Source organism: Malaclemys terrapin, chromosome 2 (genome assembly GCF_027887155.1).
Source record: "Malaclemys terrapin pileata isolate rMalTer1 chromosome 2, rMalTer1.hap1, whole genome shotgun sequence".
In the NCBI taxonomy this organism is placed as follows: domain Eukaryota; kingdom Metazoa; phylum Chordata; order Testudines; family Emydidae; genus Malaclemys; species Malaclemys terrapin.
This window is the reverse complement of record NC_071506.1, coordinates 34,520,956-34,538,185: the sequence shown is the minus strand read 5'-3', so window position 1 is coordinate 34,538,185 and position 17,230 is coordinate 34,520,956. Positions and strand designations below refer to the sequence as shown.

At 44.9% G+C, this 17,230-nt stretch overlaps 1 protein-coding gene across 3 annotated transcripts in view; it reads left to right on the top strand.

Annotated features, from left to right (window-relative positions):
- The window catches only part of ZFPM2 (zinc finger protein, FOG family member 2), a 444,680-nt gene that overhangs the window by 70,746 nt on the left and 356,704 nt on the right, over window positions 1-17,230 (top strand). The gene's annotated exons all lie outside the window — the stretch shown is intronic.

Below are 17,230 nucleotides of genomic sequence, written 5' to 3'. Positions count from 1 at the left end.
ATTATGCCACCACAGGACATGATGGTGGAATCTGCTTACCGCAATGAGTGGTCAGCTCTGACAGTCGTTAATCACTTTCTCGTCAATGACCCAACCATCTGTCCACCAAGTTTTGATCTACCAAGGCACCCATGGTGATCACTGAACTGGTTTTGAACAGGACAGGGCAGCTGTGCAACCAGTCTCTTTAAATGGGTTTTTTCTAATGACTTGTGATGCAGCTGTGGTCAGCTTCAGATTATGTCACATAACCTTGATGAGTGGCCACTGACTTATTTTGATAGTGGGTTACTGGCGCGCCTCCTGGCTGATGATGATGCCTTCAAGTGGCTTGGAACATACGCTGTTATATACTCCCATGCCCTAGATTTTTCACCAGAGTGGAAAACATGTTCAGTGCCCCACCCTTGGAGAAGCCAAGCAAAAAAACCCAATCAAGCAACTAAACAAAAAAACCTGAGGGTGTGGGAGGGGGCAGCGAGCAGAGCAGCTATGTGGTGCTCCCTTGTAAATGTGCCCCTGGGGTAAATTTGCACCCTGGCTTTATGAGGAACAGGTCCACATTAGATGCCATTTTGGCCCTCTATTTGTTGTTGGAGACATACCACAATTTCAAGAAGCCCCTGTGCATGGCATATGTTGATCTTAAGACTGCGTTTGATTCAGTTGGCTGAGTCATGCTAGGAAAGGCCTTAAATGGCATAGGTGTCCCAACCATTCTGTTGGACTTGATTAGCAAGCTGCATAATGGAACCACTGCCCATGTACATTTTGGGAATCGGATGTTGGCACCTTTTAAATCAGTATCTGGTGTCAGTTAGGGCAATGTCGTAGCACCTGCACTCTTTTGGCGGGCAGTGGATTTTATAATGCAGCATTCCATCAGATCCATAATCATTAAGATCTATGACCTCTCGCTCTTAGGCCTTCTATGCAGATTACGTTGTTCTAGTACATACCCCCAACAGGTTTTGCAAAGCACTCCAACAAATGAAGGAGGAATTGGCTAAGGTTGGCCTCCATGTTTAATCGTCAAAGACAAAGTTGTAAAATCTAGGATCAGGTCTGCCCATGACCCCAATCTCTGAATAACGAAACTGTAAAAGAAGTTTCCCACTTTTGCTATTTGGGTTCTATACTCACCGGTCCTTCCAACTCTCACATGGTGGTTCTCCATTGGTTTGGCATCACAGCATCTGCCATGGGTCGTTTAAAACAAATATGGAATCAACATAATCTTGGCATGACAACCAAGTTCAGGATCTATTTGAGCTGTATCCTCTCCGTACTGCTGTACGGTTGTGAAACAGAGACACTAGGCTGCTCAGACTGGGCAAAACTGGAGGCTTTCTACACAAAATGCCAATGTTTGTATATTGGGCATAAAGTGGAATGACTTCATGTGTAATGTAGATGTTTACAGTTGCTCTGGTCTACAGACTACAGGGGCCATTGTCTGCAGACGGCATCTTAGTTTTTTAGACATGTTGCGAGAATGCCACAGAAGAATGCTGTTCTTCAGGTGGCTTGTAACATCCAGGATAAAATTTCACGAACCAAGAGGTGGAGGCAGCCCAGAGGCAGACACACTATTATATGGGTGCATCAAGTCTGTTTCAGTGTTTGACTCTTGGCCCTTCAAGCCCTTGTGACCACAGAGGAATGGACCAAATGGTGAACGATCGCCATGACTGACCGTTTAGCTAAGCGTTGAAGAAGTAGTAGTAACTATCCTGCTCTCTTACCTCTAGAACCAGCCATGTGTGGGCCAAACCTTTCTTCATACCATCTATGACAGCAAGATGGAACCCTTGCAGTGTCCACCTTTTTTATGACTTTGTTGTTAGTGTGAGTGATATATTAGTATAGTTCTTAGGTGGTATTGTTGTTAAGTAGTTAGTTATTTTTTGCTTGCAAGTTTACTTTTAAAAAAAGGAGGAAGAAAATTGTTACTATTTTAAACTTATTTTTTGTAGATAGATGGGCTTGGAGGCATCCCTGTCTCAGCCAGGACTGGGACTTGTGTTATTATGGCAGACAGTAACTCTCTGGGGTTTAAGACATGCCCCTTCTGTGATGCTTCTAAGCCACTTAATGATGGTTAGTGTAAGTGCCTTTTTCGTTTAGGTGACCATTGTTCCATCTGCCACTCTTTCCAAGTGGTATCAGAATGCTAGAGATGCCTGCCTAAAGTTATTTCTTCTGGAGCTCCCCATGAAAGCTTCCTCGGACACGCAGAGGGTCATAGCTAAGACTCAGTCTTCTGTGCAGTTCCCCTGGGCTAGTGGCACAGCAAGCTGTTGTTCTATTCCAACTGGTTGGGCTGAGATCTCTAAGAGACTCTAGTTGTTGACTTTGGTTCACATGTCCATGTCTTTCAGAAAGCATGGGAATGAGTATCACTCTAGAGCCAAACTAAGAGTAGGATAGCCCTGGGGCCCTCAGAGACATAAGAGTTGATATATGTTAGACTTGTTTCAAGCCCCACAGCTGAAGAGTGGCCAGTGGCCTAAGATGGGTCCATCTGGTGTCTCATTACTGGCTCTGAGAAGAATGTCTGTGATAAAGACTAAATCTGCTGACCAGCTTTCCTCTGGCATTGACTCTTTGGCACTCTTGGTGTTTGTTGCACCTAGCACCTTTGTTCCATCCCTTTTGGTGTTCATGACTTATTCTGCACCCAGTGACCTGTCTGTTGGTGTCACACCAGAGTCTCCCTTGCTAGACTGTACAATGTCAGCAGTACTAGCTAGCTCTTTGGTCTCCAGAATCATAGCATATGACAGCTGAGACATCAGTACCCTCTAGTTTCCTTACTAGCTACTTCCCCTACCCAGTCACAGAGGAAATCACACTTTAAGCAAGAGAAGGCATGCGTCATATGGAATAAGCCACCTAGTGTCTTCCTCTGTGTCCACTAGTCCAGTATCCATATGCTTATTAGTCATGGCCTTACTGGGCACCTTGTGACATGTAGTCATATCCCACAAGCCACCATCTTCTGCCCTCTTTCTAGGGTTTGAGTCCTTTCCCATAAGAGTGAGGATGATCAACAGAGTTAATCCTGGCAGCAATATAATCTTTTTCCCCAGTGAGACAGTGAATCCCTCTATGCCTCCATGTCCGACAGATGATTTAAAATCTTTCCCAAAACCTGATGAATTGCATGCCTGAGACCCTTAACATCCCACTGGAAGTAGTGGACTAGAAGTCACACAAATTGTTAGACATTCTACACCCTTCCATGTCTGGTAGATTTGTCCTGTCTATTAATGAGGGACTGTTAAAGCCTACAAAGGACTTGTGGCAGACTTCAGCATCAATATCTGCCACTTCTAAGAGGGGGAGTAGATGTCACCAAGTTCCTCCTATGGATTTCAGATACATTTATTTGCATCCAGTGCCAATCTCACTTGTCATGGTGGCTATTCAGGAAAGATCCAAGCAGCCAGAGCCTCCTAAAATAATTCTAAGGGAAAAGGACCCCAAGAGGCTAGATCTGTTTGAAAGAAAAGTCTACGCCACTGCCAGACTCCAGATGCATATTGCAAACTGTCAGGCTTTTCTGTGAAAATATGACTATCTACACAGGAGAAAATTGTCTCAGTTTATCAAAGACTCCCTCAGGAGCACAAGGAAGAATTGATATCCATCATAACTAGAGGGGCAGCTGATAAGTAGAACTTCCCTGTAGGCTGGTTTAGATGCATCTGATAAATCTATAGGCACCATGAATGGCCACATCAGTGGTGATGCAAAGATCCTTCTGGAGCCAGTCACTGGGCATACCCAGGAAGGTCCAAACCATGACAGAGGATCCCCCATTCAAAGGCTGTGACCGCTTCAACTCAAAGGCTGGTGAGACCCTCCATTCATAAAAGGACTCTAGAGCTATTTGGTGTTCTCAGTGGGCTTCTATAATTCAGCTCAAAGGAGAAAGCAACCCAGACCTCAAACCTCCTTCAGCCAGGGTCCCTCTGCTCCATATTGTTAGAACCCAGAGAGGGCATTGGATTCACCCACAACAAAGCTAAGATTCCAGTGGAGGCGAGCCAGCACTCTTGAGAGCCTAGCAGAACCGTTCCCCCAACCTCTTTTGGCAGAAGTCTCTTTTTTGGGGAAATCTGGAGTGGGATCACTACTGACCATAAGTCCTAGAGATCGTCAGCAAGAGTTATTGCACACAATTCCAGTCCCTTCCTACTTCGACCCATCTTCTACGTTCCTGTTCAGGGACCCTTTCATGAGATACTGTTGAAGCAAAAGGTGAACTCTCTTTTGCGTCTTGAGCAGTGAAAGAGAACAGTCACAGTTTTTAAAACAATTTAAAACTTTATTATTCCCATTGTTTTCTCATTCCAATGAAGAAAGGAAAGGTAGCCCATTTTGGCCCTTCCAAGTCTCAACAGCATTTATCTACTCACAGGAAATATCACAGATTCCTAGTAGGAACATCTCACTACCAGTACAAGATCTTGCTCTTTGAACTTTCCAGTACACCTAGGGTGTTCACCAAGTATTTGGCAGTCATAGCAGCTCTCACTTAAAGAGCCCTGGGATCCAGATCTGCCCATATCCTGTCAGTGGCTTGATAGGAGGAAGATCACTGTAAGAAGTGACCAACTTGATCCAAGTAACCATTAAAGCTCTTTGACTTTGACGCCTAGTGTGGCATCAGAGAAAAATCCATGTTTATTCAAAGTGTAGAGTTCATAGGATCCATATTAGATTCCAGGTCAGTAAGAGTTTGTCTTCTACCAGACAGATTCCAAATACATCACTTAAGAGCGTGCCTCAGAATTCTGGGACATATGGCCTCATGCACCTATGTAATGCTGTTTGCCAGATTTCACATATGCTTCATGTCAGGTTGGTTGAAATCACTGTATCTACCCAGAGCTGTGCATTATGTCAACAACCAAGGAGGAGCCTGATCATATCTGCTCTAACAGAAGGTCATTTTTTTCTGGCCTTGATGTATTCATAATTGGATCACATAGCAGGCCCCACATCATCCAGGCATTCAGAACTCACTATCAGATCATCTCAGCAGGGAGTTCTCAGACAACCACAATTGGTCAATCAGTGACCCACTATCCAGTGCTGCAGAGCATTTTTGGCAAGTTGGGATACTGGTTGCTCAATACTTATGCCAACAGCTGCGATCACCTCTGCGCCTGTCTTGTTCCCAGTGTTGTCCCTGCCTGGTTCCCAGCCTTGCACCAGACCTGTTTCTGTCCAGTTCCAGTAGCCCTGGGCCCTTGTCTGTTTCCTGACTCTGATCCTTGGCTCTAACTTGCAGTTCCTGTTCTTGGCTCCAGCCACTTGGCTGGGTTATGGCTGTAACCATTGGGATGGCCTTCGGCCCTGATCACCAGATCAGACCACCCATATCCTTGTCCCTAACAGACTGACTTGTAAAGCTAATTTTAAGAGTTTTTTGGTTTGGGCATCTCAGCATCAGTTGTCTCCTTTGACAACACCCATTTTAGCAATATTGGACAACTTACTATCCCTGAAATAATCTGGACTTTCTACTAGTTCCATCAAGCAACAATTTCTGTACATTATGCTCCTATTCAGGGCCAAGATGTATTTTCTCACCTACAGTATTCACTTTTCCCCAGTTCTGGAGGCCTCTCCCTCTCGGGACCTCATTATAGATTTAACAAAGTGTGAGAGGGTGCTATTAGCAGTTACAAATAGTGACCTTTGGAGATAAGCACTTGATCACTTAGATCACCTTCAGAACCAGCTGTGGTTAGAATAGGAGGGAGTTCGATAACTTGATAGGGTTTTGGAGGCTAGAAGGGATCACTTACACTGGTAGGGAGCCCGATGAGTTAATTAGCTCAACAGCTTGAGAACCCAGGGAAGAAAGCCAGCAGTATAAAAAACTGAGCCAGAGGGAGTCTGTTCATACCAGGTTAAAGGGTTCACTCTTTGAGCACTTAGCAGCCTGTTCACTATCCAACCTATCAAAGAAGACTGCCTTTATAGTAACCGCTACATCAATTTGAAGAGTAGGGGAGTCTTAAATGCTCATGGTACTTTCAGTTTCATAAGGATAAGGTTATTTTCAGGCCACATCCCAAGTTCCTGTCCAGAGTTGTTACAGAGGTCCATATGAACCAATTTATTCATCTCCCAGTTTTCTTCCTCAATCTGTGATAACTTTTTGTAAGAAAGTTGTATAGTTTGGGTTCTAATGTAAGGATGAATTAAACAACTGTTTATGGCTGTATGTATAATATCTGGATGTGATATATTCCAAGTGACTGGAGCATGGTTGGAGATTTCTGTTGTTCCAATACTGACTGCTCTTGTCACATCTATACAAATATAGGTAATTTTTAAAAGAAATCTAGTCTATAATACAGGGCTTTGGAGCGGAGCCTGGAGTTGGAGTGCAGAGCAGCTCCGGAGCAGTGGAGCTGCAGGTTTTTGCCTGGAGCTGGAGCAGAGCCGGAGCACAGCTCCAAAGCCCTGCTAGAATAAGTGAAGTCAAGTGGAGATAAGAATGAGAAATCTCTAGCTGCTGTGTTCACTATTCTCCATATTTGTTATGGCCTTACTCATATAAAAGGGCTTCCAGAGTCAGTCTGAGTAGGCAGTGTGTAGCATGGGTCTTACTAAGTCTGTCAAGTGGTGGGTCTGTTACAATGAGGTTAAGGTTCCCTGTGAGGTATAATGTGTTGTATTAAAAACAAAAACCTGAGCAGTTAGTTTTGAAAAAAATCATGGACATCTCTGTTAAGAATTTGTCTTTTTCCCTTCACAATTGCTACTATGTCATTAAGGTTAATTTAAGATTAAGGTAAAGATGAAGAGGGACTAACTCTAATACTTAAATTTTAAAGTTTAAATTTAAATTATAAGGTGTTTGTGGAACAATATGGGTGCACCCTTGATTTGGAAGAAAGGACTTTTCATATGGCAATGCCCACCCCAACTCTTTGATATCTCAAAAAGAACAGGAGTACTTGTGGCACCTTAGAGACTAACAAATTTATTAGAGCATAAGAAGTGGGCTGTAGCCCACGAAAGCTTATGCGCTAATAAATTTGTTAGTCTCTAAGGTGCCACAAGTACTCCTGTTCTTTTTGCGGATACAAACTAACACGGCTGCTACTCTGAAACCTGTCATTTGTTATCTCAGAATCAGACAGATAGCTTTCTTGTAAAAATGTTATATCTGCTCTAAAACAAGGATTCTGGTGGCACCTTAAAGACTAACAGATTTATTTGGGCATAAGCTTTTGTGGAAGTGGGTTTTTTATCCACGAAAGCTTAATCCCCAAATAAATCTGTTAGTCTTTAAGGTGCCACCGGACTCCTCGTTGTTTTTATGGATACAGACTAACATGGCTACCCCTCTGATACTTGGTATCTGCTCTAGTTTTCTTAAAATGTGCCAGTATTTTCTTTTATTTTTATTAGGATGATCCATCCCCCCTTAACATTCCATGGAATGATTTTGAAGCGGTTACTCATGACTAGTTGCTGTTATTACAATTCTATTTGTCCATCTGGGATCAGCTAATTATAACTTCAGAAGTCATTATCAGAATTATAAGACTTCTGAAGTAGACACACAGCTTGTAATAAGTATGCAATGGAAAACTTGTCTTCCTGTTTTTGTTGTATTGTGACAGACCATAGCATCCTGGATCACTCCCATCAGATAAACAAAAGTATGTGGATAGCAGCTCATTAGTTTAAGGATTTAGGCTCTGTGTGAGAATTATTGTTGTATTCGTTATATTAGTATCAAAACTTTATCCTAATCTGCAGCATTTACCTATGGATCTTGCCGTCTCTCCATTTCTATGTGGTGACATTGTGGATTGTTTGTGGGGAGGGAGTTTTGTATATGTATTTTATGTTCCTTCCTTGATGCCTTTCACTAGAGTTTTTGTTGAGGCAATTATAGAGTTCAATAACTGTCTCACGTGGAAGTCTCCAAATAAACCTGCTCTAGGTTCTCTGTCAGCTGCTGCTTTCTTTCTCTGAGAGAAGTATTGGAGACTGTGTTCCATTTATGATTTTCCACCTTCCGCGTACTTCCCTCTTCCATCTGAAATATGTATCAGTGAAAATAATATCTAGGTGCTTTGCATTTTAACACACATCACTTTTTTGTAGTGAATTTAAAAGGTTTGGATGAGTATCTAAATTTGTGTATTAAGTTTATACATATATCGTTGACACTACTGCTTTTTCTCTGGCTATCTTCCAAACCAGGCTTTAACGTCTATAATCCCACTAACAGGCTCCCAGCCACCCCCAAGAGCTTTCCCCAGTTCCTTATAACTAAGGCTACAATTTAGTCACGAGTATTTTTAGTAAAAGTCACAGACAGGTCATGGGCAATAACCAAAAAGTCACAGCCCCTAATTAAATCTTACCTGCTGAGGAGGGAGGGCGATGCTCCCGCGGACGCTGCTGCTCCCAGGGATGGGGGGTGGCCTCGAGGGGGAGGGGCATCCTAGGGCCCCACCACTGCTGCTCTGAGCTGGGGGGTGGCCTGTGGCCCTAGCGCCACCACTCTGGGCCGGGGGGCGACCCAGGGCCACACCACTGCTGCTGCTCCCCCGGGGTGGGGGCGGCCTGTGGTGCCGCTGCAGTGCCCGGAACTAGTTGCCTGGGGCTGCCAGAGCAGTGGCCAGTGCGGCTGGCCCCAGGGCTGTCCCAGCTACCCTGGGGTCAGCCACACCAGCTGCTGCAGCTGCAGAAGTCATGATGGTCCCAGAAAGGCACAGAATCCGTGACTTCCATGAAAGATTTTCAGCCTTACTTATAACTTGTACTAAAACCTTTAATAGGCTGTAGTCTCCCTCCCTCTCCTTTACAACTTCTAGCAAATCACCAGACCCCTCCTCCATATCCCCATGCATTCAGAAAAGCCATCTGACTTCCCACCTCTAGCCTCTTAATCTGCTCTAGCTGATTTCCTCCTACAGATAATTCCATGAGGCCCTTCTCTGTGACACACTAAAAGATACACTTGAGAAAATCATCATGAGGTCCATTAGTTTTGCATCTTAGAATCATAGAATCATAGAATATCAGAGTTGGAAGGGACCTCAAGAGGTCATCTAGTCCAACCCCCTGCTCAAAGCAGGACCAATTCCCAGCTAAATCATCCCAGCCAGGGCTTTGTCAAGCCGGGCCTTAAAAACCTCCAAGGAAGGAGACTCCACCACCTCCCTAGGTAACGCATTCCAGTGTTTCACCACCCTCCTAGTGAAATAGTTTTTCCTGATATCCAACCTGGACCTCCCCCACTGCAACTTGAGACCATTGCTCCTTGTTCTGTCATCTGCCACCACTGAGAACAGCCGAGCTCCATCCTCTTTGGAACCCCCCTTCAGGTAGTTGAAGGCTGCTATCAAATCCCCCCTCATTCTTCTCTTCTGGAGACTAAACAATCCCAGTTCTCTCAGCCTCTCCTCATAAGTCATGTGCTCCAGACCCCTAATCATTTTTGTTGCCCTCCGCTGGACTCTTTCCAATTTTTCCACATCCTTCTTGTAGTGTGGGGACCAAAACTGGACACAGTATTCCAGATGAGGCCTCACCAATGTCGAATAAAGGGGAACGATCACGTTCCTCGATCTGCTGGCAATGCCCCTACTTATACAGCCCAAAATGCCGTTAGCCTTCTTGGCAACAAGAGCACACTGTTGACTCATATCCAGCTTCTCGTCCACTGTGACCCCTAGGTCCTTTTCAGCAGAACTGCTACCTAGCCATTCGGTCCCTAGTCTGTAGCAGTGCATGGGATTCTTCCGTCCTAAGTGCAGGACTCTGCACTTGTCCTTGTTGAACCTCATCAGGTTTTTTTCTGCCCAATCCTCTAATTTGTCTAGGTCCCTCTGTATCCGATCCCTACCCTCTAGTGTATCTACCACGCCTCCTAGTTTAGTGTCATCTGCAAACTTGCTGAGAGTGCAGTCCACACCATCCTCCAGATCATTAATAAAGATATTAAACAAAACCGGCCCCAGGACCGACCCTTGGGGCACTCCACTTGAAACCGGCTGCCAACTAGACATGGAGCCATTGATCACTACCCGTTGAGCCCGACGATCTAGCCAGCTTTCTATCCACCTTACAGTCCATTCATCCAGCCCATACTTCTTTAACTTGGTGGCAAGAATACTGTGGGAGACAGTATCAAAAGCTTTGCTAAAGTCAAGAAATAACACATCCACTGCTTTCCCCTCATCCACAGAGCCAGTTATCTCATCATAGAAGGCAATTAGGTTAGTCAGGCACGACTTCCCCTTCGTGAATCCATGCTGACTGTTCCTGATCACTTTCCTCTCCTCTAAATGTTTCATAATTGATTCCTTGAGGACCTGCTCCATGATTTTTCCAGGGACTGAGGTGAGGCTGACTGGCCTGTAGTTCCCCGGATCCTCCTTCTTCCCTTTTTTAAAGATGGGCACTACATTAGCCTTTTTCCAGTCATCTGGGACCTCCCCCGATCGCCATGAGTTTTCAAAAATAATGGCTAATGGCTCTGCAATCTCACCCGCCAACTCCTTTAGCACCCTCGGATGCAGCGCATCCGGCCCCATGGACTTGTGCACGTCCAGTTTTTCTAAATAGTCCCGAACCACTTCTTTCTCCACAGAGGGTTGGTCACCTTCTCCCCATGCTGTACTGCCCAGTGCAGCAATCTGGGAGCTGACCTTGTGCGTGAAGACAGAGGCAAAAAAATCATTGAGTACATTAGCTTTTTCCACATCCTCGGTCACTAGGTTGCCTCCTTCATTCAGTAAGGGGCCCACACTTTCCTTGATTTTCTTCTTGTTGCTAACATACCTGAAGAAACCCTTCTTGTTACTCTTAACATCTCTTGCTAACTGCAACTCCAAGTGTGATTTGGCCTTCCTGATTTCACTCCTGCACGCCTGAGCAATATTTTTATACTCCTCCCTGGTCATTTGTCCAATCTTCCACTCCTTATAAGCCTCTTTTTTGCGTTTAAGATCAGCAAGGATTTCACTGTTTAGCCAAGCTGGTCGCCTGCCATATTTACTATTCTTTCTACACATCGGGATGGTTTGTTCCTGCAACCTCAATAAGGATTCTTTAAAATACAGCCAGCTCTCCTGGACCCCTTTGCCCTTCATGTTATTCTCCCAGGGGATCCTGCCCATCTGTTCCCTGAGGGAGTCAAAGTCTGCTTTTCTGAAGTCCAGGGTCCGTATTCTGCTGCTCTCCTTTCTTCCTTGTGTCAGGATCCTGAACTCGACCATCTCATGGTCACTGCCTCCCAGGTTCCCATCCACTTTTGCTTCCCCTACTAGTTCTTCCCTGTTTGTGAGCAGCAGGTCAAGAAAAGCTTTGCCCCTAGTTGGTTCCTCCAGCACTTGCACCAGGAAATTGTCCCCTACACTTTCCAAAAATTTCCTGGATTGCCTGTGCACCGCTGTATTGCTCTCCCAGCAGATATCAGGGTGATTAAAGTCTCCCATGAGAACCAGGGCCTGTGATCTAGCAACTTCTGCTAGTTGCCAGAAGAAAGCCTCGTCCACCTCATCCCCCTGGTCTGGTGGTCTATAGCAGACTCCAACCACGACATCACCCTTGTTGCTCACACTTCTCAACTTTATCCAGAGACTCTCAGGTTTTTCTGCAGTATCATACCGGAGCTCTGAGCAGTCATACTCCTCTCTTACATACAACGCAACTCCCCCACCTTTTCTGCCCTGCCTGTCCTTCCTGAACAGTTTATATCCATCCATGACAGTACTCCAGTCATGTGAGTTATCCCACCAAGTCTCTGTTATTCCAATCACATCATAGTTCCCTGACTGTGCCAGGACTTCCAGTTCTCCCTGCTTGTTTCCCAGGCTTCTTGCATTTGTGTATAGGCACTTAAGATAACTCAACGATCGTCCCTCTTTCTCAGCATGAGACAGGAGTCCTCCCCTGTTGCGCTCTCCTGCTTGTGCTTCCTCCCAGGATCCCATTTCCCCACTTACCTCAGGGCTTTGGTCTCCTTCCCCCGGTGAACCTAGTTTAAAGCCCTCCTCACTAGGTTAGCCAGCCTGCTGGCGAAGATGCTCTTCCCTCTCTTCGTTAGGTGGAGCCCGTCTCTGCCTAGCACTCCTTCTTCTTGGAACACCATCCCATGGTCGAAGAATCCAAAGCCTTCTCTCCGACACCACCTGCGTAGCCATTCGTTGACTTCCACGATTCGACGGTCTCTACCCCGGCCTTTTCCTTGCACAGGGAGGATGGACGAGAACACCACTTGCGCCTCAAACTCCTTTATCCTTCTTCCCAGAGCCACGTAGTCTGCAGTGATCCGCTCAAGGTCATTCTTGGCAGTATCATTGGTGCCCACGTGGAGAAGCAGGAAGGGGTAGCGATCCGAGGGCTTGATGAGTCTCGGCAGTCTCTCCGTCACATCGTGTATCCTAGCTCCTGGCAAGCAGCAGACCTCTCGGTTTTCCCGGTCAGGGCGGCAGATAGATGACTCAGTCCCCCTGAGGAGGGAGTCCCCGACCACCACCACCCTCCTCCTCCTCTTGGGAGTGGTGGTCGTGGAACCCCCATCCCTAGGACAGTGCATCTTTTGCCTTCCAATCGGTGGAGTCTCCTTCTGCTCCCTTCCCTCAGATGGGCCATCTAGTCCACTCTCCGCATTAGCACCTGTAGAGAGAACATGGAAACGATTCCTCACCTGTATCTCCATTGCTGGTGCATGGACGCTCCTCTTTCTTCTTCTGGAGGTCACATGCTGCCAAACCTCCTCACAATCCTTCTGTCCCTGCTGCGCCTGCTCTGAATCTTCAGAACATTGTGGCCGTAGAAGCATCTCCTGACGTCTGTCCAGGAAATCTTCATTTTCCCTTATGCAACGCAGAGTTGATACTTGTTTCTCCAGCCCTCGAACCTTGTCCTCCAATATGGAGACCAGCTTGCACTTTGTGCAGACAAAGTCGCTTCTGTCCTGCGGAAGAAAGACAAACATGGCACAACCTGTGCAGGTTACAACAGCTGATCGCTCACCTTCCATATCTCCGTCCTCTTAGGAGCTTCCTCAACTGTTGCAGGAACGACTCGGAGAAACCTGCAGATGAAAGCCTCAGTGCGCTCTCCCTAGGCGAACTCCCGCTGTTAGCCTCTGCTGTTCGCCGCTCAGCTGGTTCGCTGCTGACTGCCCTTATATACCAGTCAGGCCCACTCAAGGCCCAGCTGGAACAAAGCACTCCCAATTCACACTTTTCAAACAAACAAGCAAGCAATCAAGCACACGGTCAAACTGACCAACTGTCCCAGCAGCAGACACTCAGATACTCACCAACACAGCCCCCCTAATGCAGCACTTAGCGTACCTCCTCTCGGACAGCTCCCAGGCAAACTCCCGCTGTTAGCCTCTGCTGTTCGCCGCTCAGCTGGTTCGCTGCTGACTGCCCTTATATACCAGTCAGGCCCACTCAAGGCCCAGCTGGAACAAAGCACTCCCAATTCACACTTTTCAAACAAACAAGCAAGCAATCAAGCACACGGTCAAACTGACCAACTGTCCCAGCAGCAGACACTCAGATACTCACCAACACAGCCCCCCTAATGCAGCACTTAGCGTACCTCCTCTCGGACAGCTCCCAGGCAAACTCCCGCTGTTAGCCTCTGCTGTTCGCCGCTCAGCTGGTTCGCTGCTGACTGCCCTTATATACCAGTCAGGCCCACTCAAGGCCCAGCTGGAACAAAGCACTCCCAATTCACACTTTTCAAACAAACAAGCAAGCAATCAAGCACACGGTCAAACTGACCAACTGTCCCAGCAGCAGACACTCAGATACTCACCAACACAGCCCCCCTAATGCAGCACTTAGCGTACCTCCTCTCGGACAGCTCCCAGGCAAACTCCCGCTGTTAGCCTCTGCTGTTCGCCGCTCAGCTGGTTCGCTGCTGACTGCCCTTATATACCAGTCAGGCCCACTCAAGGCCCAGCTGGAACAAAGCACTCCCAATTCACACTTTTCAAACAAACAAGCAAGCAATCAAGCACACGGTCAAACTGACCAACTGTCCCAGCAGCAGACACTCAGATACTCACCAACACAGCCCCCCTAATGCAGCACTTAGCGTACCTCCTCTCGGACAGCTCCCAGGCAAACTCCCGCTGTTAGCCTCTGCTGTTCGCCGCTCTTCTCTGATGGTCCCCACCATGATTGTATTCAAATTGATTGTTGCACAGTGAGTATTCTCTGTTAAAAGTCAGAGGTGCTCCAGAGGATTTTTCATGTCTCTCTCTATGCTTCTGATGGAAGAATAAAATGGAGGCCTACCCCTGCTCACAACCTCAGTCATCATAGGCAAATTATCGTACACCTACTTGATTCAAACTGATATTTGCTCAATGCTCTGAACTCTTTTTTCTTTATATCACCTGGTAGGAGAACTGGACCCCAGGAAGCCTGGGTTTTGAAACCAGCAGCATTCAGTGCTGAGCAGAGAGGTTTATGAATGTTTTTGATGGGCTCCTCAGAGGTATGTGTGTTTATGTGTATAAGGAAGAGAATATATTATGGGGAAGAAGAGAACCAAGCAAAATGGGAGCATGTGTGTCTGTTTTGTGTAATCTGATCCAAACTTAAAGCTTCTGTTTCATAGAAAAAAATCTGACACTGGGACTGGCTTTTTGTTTTTGTTTTTTCCTTTAATAAAAACTCTTTCATCCATGTCTACCTGTTTGGTGAAAACACAAATATCTTGGGTTGCAACGTGTGTGCTACACCCTAAAATCCAACATTGCTTGCCAGGGGAAACTGGAAGGACATCTAAGGATACTCACTGGCAACAAAAATAGCCCTTTAAGAATTTTTCATGTCTGGATATTGATGATGAGAAAAAATCCTATTTTGAGTGTTTGTTTTTCTGGGACATCAATCAAACTCTTACACTTGTACTTTAAAAGACAAAATTTCAACAGCCTTGTGTTAGATAATTATATAGCAATTAAATATTGGTAATGACTTTATAACATCTGTCACCATTACATTATGATAGTAATCTGTAAATATTGACGTTCATTTTAATGTATGATTTTTTTGTTAAATTATGGAAAAAATAAACTTGCATTAGCTATGATGGAAGAGGGAGGGAAAAATAAGTTGTGGAGGAAAAAGTATTAATAAAAATTCTGATTACCACTTCCAAGTTTGTTTTCATTCTTCAGCTGTCCCCTGTATGTCTTTGCTGATCTTTTCCACACATCTGAGGGGCAAATCAATATTCTTAATCTAAAAATAAACCCCATAGTGGTATCAAAATATTGTTATAATGTATGGTTACACTTCACAATATTGTAGTCTATAGAGTTTTACACTCTGTTTTTTAATAGTAATGTCAGGTCTATAAAAAATGTCCATCTTGGAAATCTGATTATTTCGAAAATAATTTCTTTTCCTGTACAGTATGATGATGTTACATTGTGTATGACAAACAGTGCTGCAAGCCATTTTTTATGTTTCTTCCTGTATTACTAACAATGGCTGACCATTATTATTAATATTATACTATTATAATCTTTTACACTTTCATTTAAAATCTCTATTCTCTGACCAAAAGCAGTCTTAAAAATGACAGTGTTTAATAGTACTACTTACTGGAGTTGGCTGGCTGTTGTATCTGTAATGGATAACATCCAATTCATCTGCCATCCTAAACCCAGGGACTTTGTTCCATTTCAGTGTCTTGGGCTCTCACCTCGCTTCTCCAAATTATTGTGTAGTGCTGCAGACATGAACAATACATGGTTCACACAATTTTTTCCCCAGTATGTAGCAGAGGTGCCAGTCCCTCTTCGTTTGACTGGTACTGTTACCCAGGGTTCTTTCAACCCAAAGCTCTTGGTAACTTTTACTCTGTGCGAGGAGGTGTCAGGAAATAAATCAGGGGAGACATGGCCGTCCGACCGATAGATGGCTGGCACAAACAGGACAACACAAGAGGGCTTTCACTTAAAGCTAAACTTTACTAGTCTCAAGCACTTACACACGTCCGCAACAGGTTAGTAACACACCCCCAACCCTCGATAATTACCGAAGCTGAGTGTGGCTCTTGAGTGGCACAGTGGCAGCCCGTCTGCTGGTGGGGAACACAAGATGCATCCAGAGGGAGAGACCAGTCCCGACGAGTCCCCCAAAGGAGTCCCCTTATTTATACATTAGTAATAGAATGACATGTCCCTAAAAGAAAACTTGTCAAGTAAGCAGTTTCAAGCAAGAGGCTCCTTCTGATTATTGATTAACCATGTGTGGGTTTTTCCAGAGTCTGCAGCTCTGAGACCCCAATAGACATTCCTGCTCTTTTAAAATGCATGTACCAGCAATTTCAACACAGTTCTTATCAGGAAGGACGCGGGGTCAAGCTGCTCTTTCTGTGGCACCCCAAAACCCCCTCCCCTCTTGCCTTGGTCAAGTAGAGTTTGCTGATTGGCCAATTTACAGCTTGCTGACTAGGTTGCTTTTTAACAATAAGCCATAGTAGTTTCAAGCACTTTACTGGTTTGCCAAAGTCCCCCCGTACAGGTATGACTACACCTAGAATGCTACATTCATTTCTGTGCACCTCAATGCCAGAAATCATCAGAAATATTGAAGGGAGTTCAGAGACAAAGGCAACAATGTTTGAGGAGCAGTTGGAATTGACTATTGAGGACTGTTTAAATATTCTATGAACTCTGCATCTTGATAAAGTGAATATTTAGAGGGATAAATAATGGGGAACGTATTAAAAGTAAACACTGAGGAAGGAGAGAAATTATTTAAAGTGGCATAACCATGGCATAACCAGGGGAAAAATGGGTTGAAATTTAGAAAAGGAAATTTTGATAAGTACTAGGAAAAACTTCACAGTGACATCTGTTGGATTATATAATATAATTTCTTGAGTGAAGTCATGAAAACACAGTGCCTTGAGACCTTTACAACAGGAATGGCCAAAGTATTAGGAAAATACATTGTAGGGTCAATTCTATGGCATAACATTCCTGGGCTTAATTCTGTGATATCAAAATAGAGGAAGAGGGAAGTTTTATCATTCCACATTACATTTATAAGTATAACTGTCACTATTTATATTAATCTATTTTTATAAGAACAGATATATGTGGTACTACAGTACTACAAATGAGCAAATTGATGTATATAAAATCACTAAAACCTCCATTAATTATTTGAAATTGATGTTTTTGAGGTTG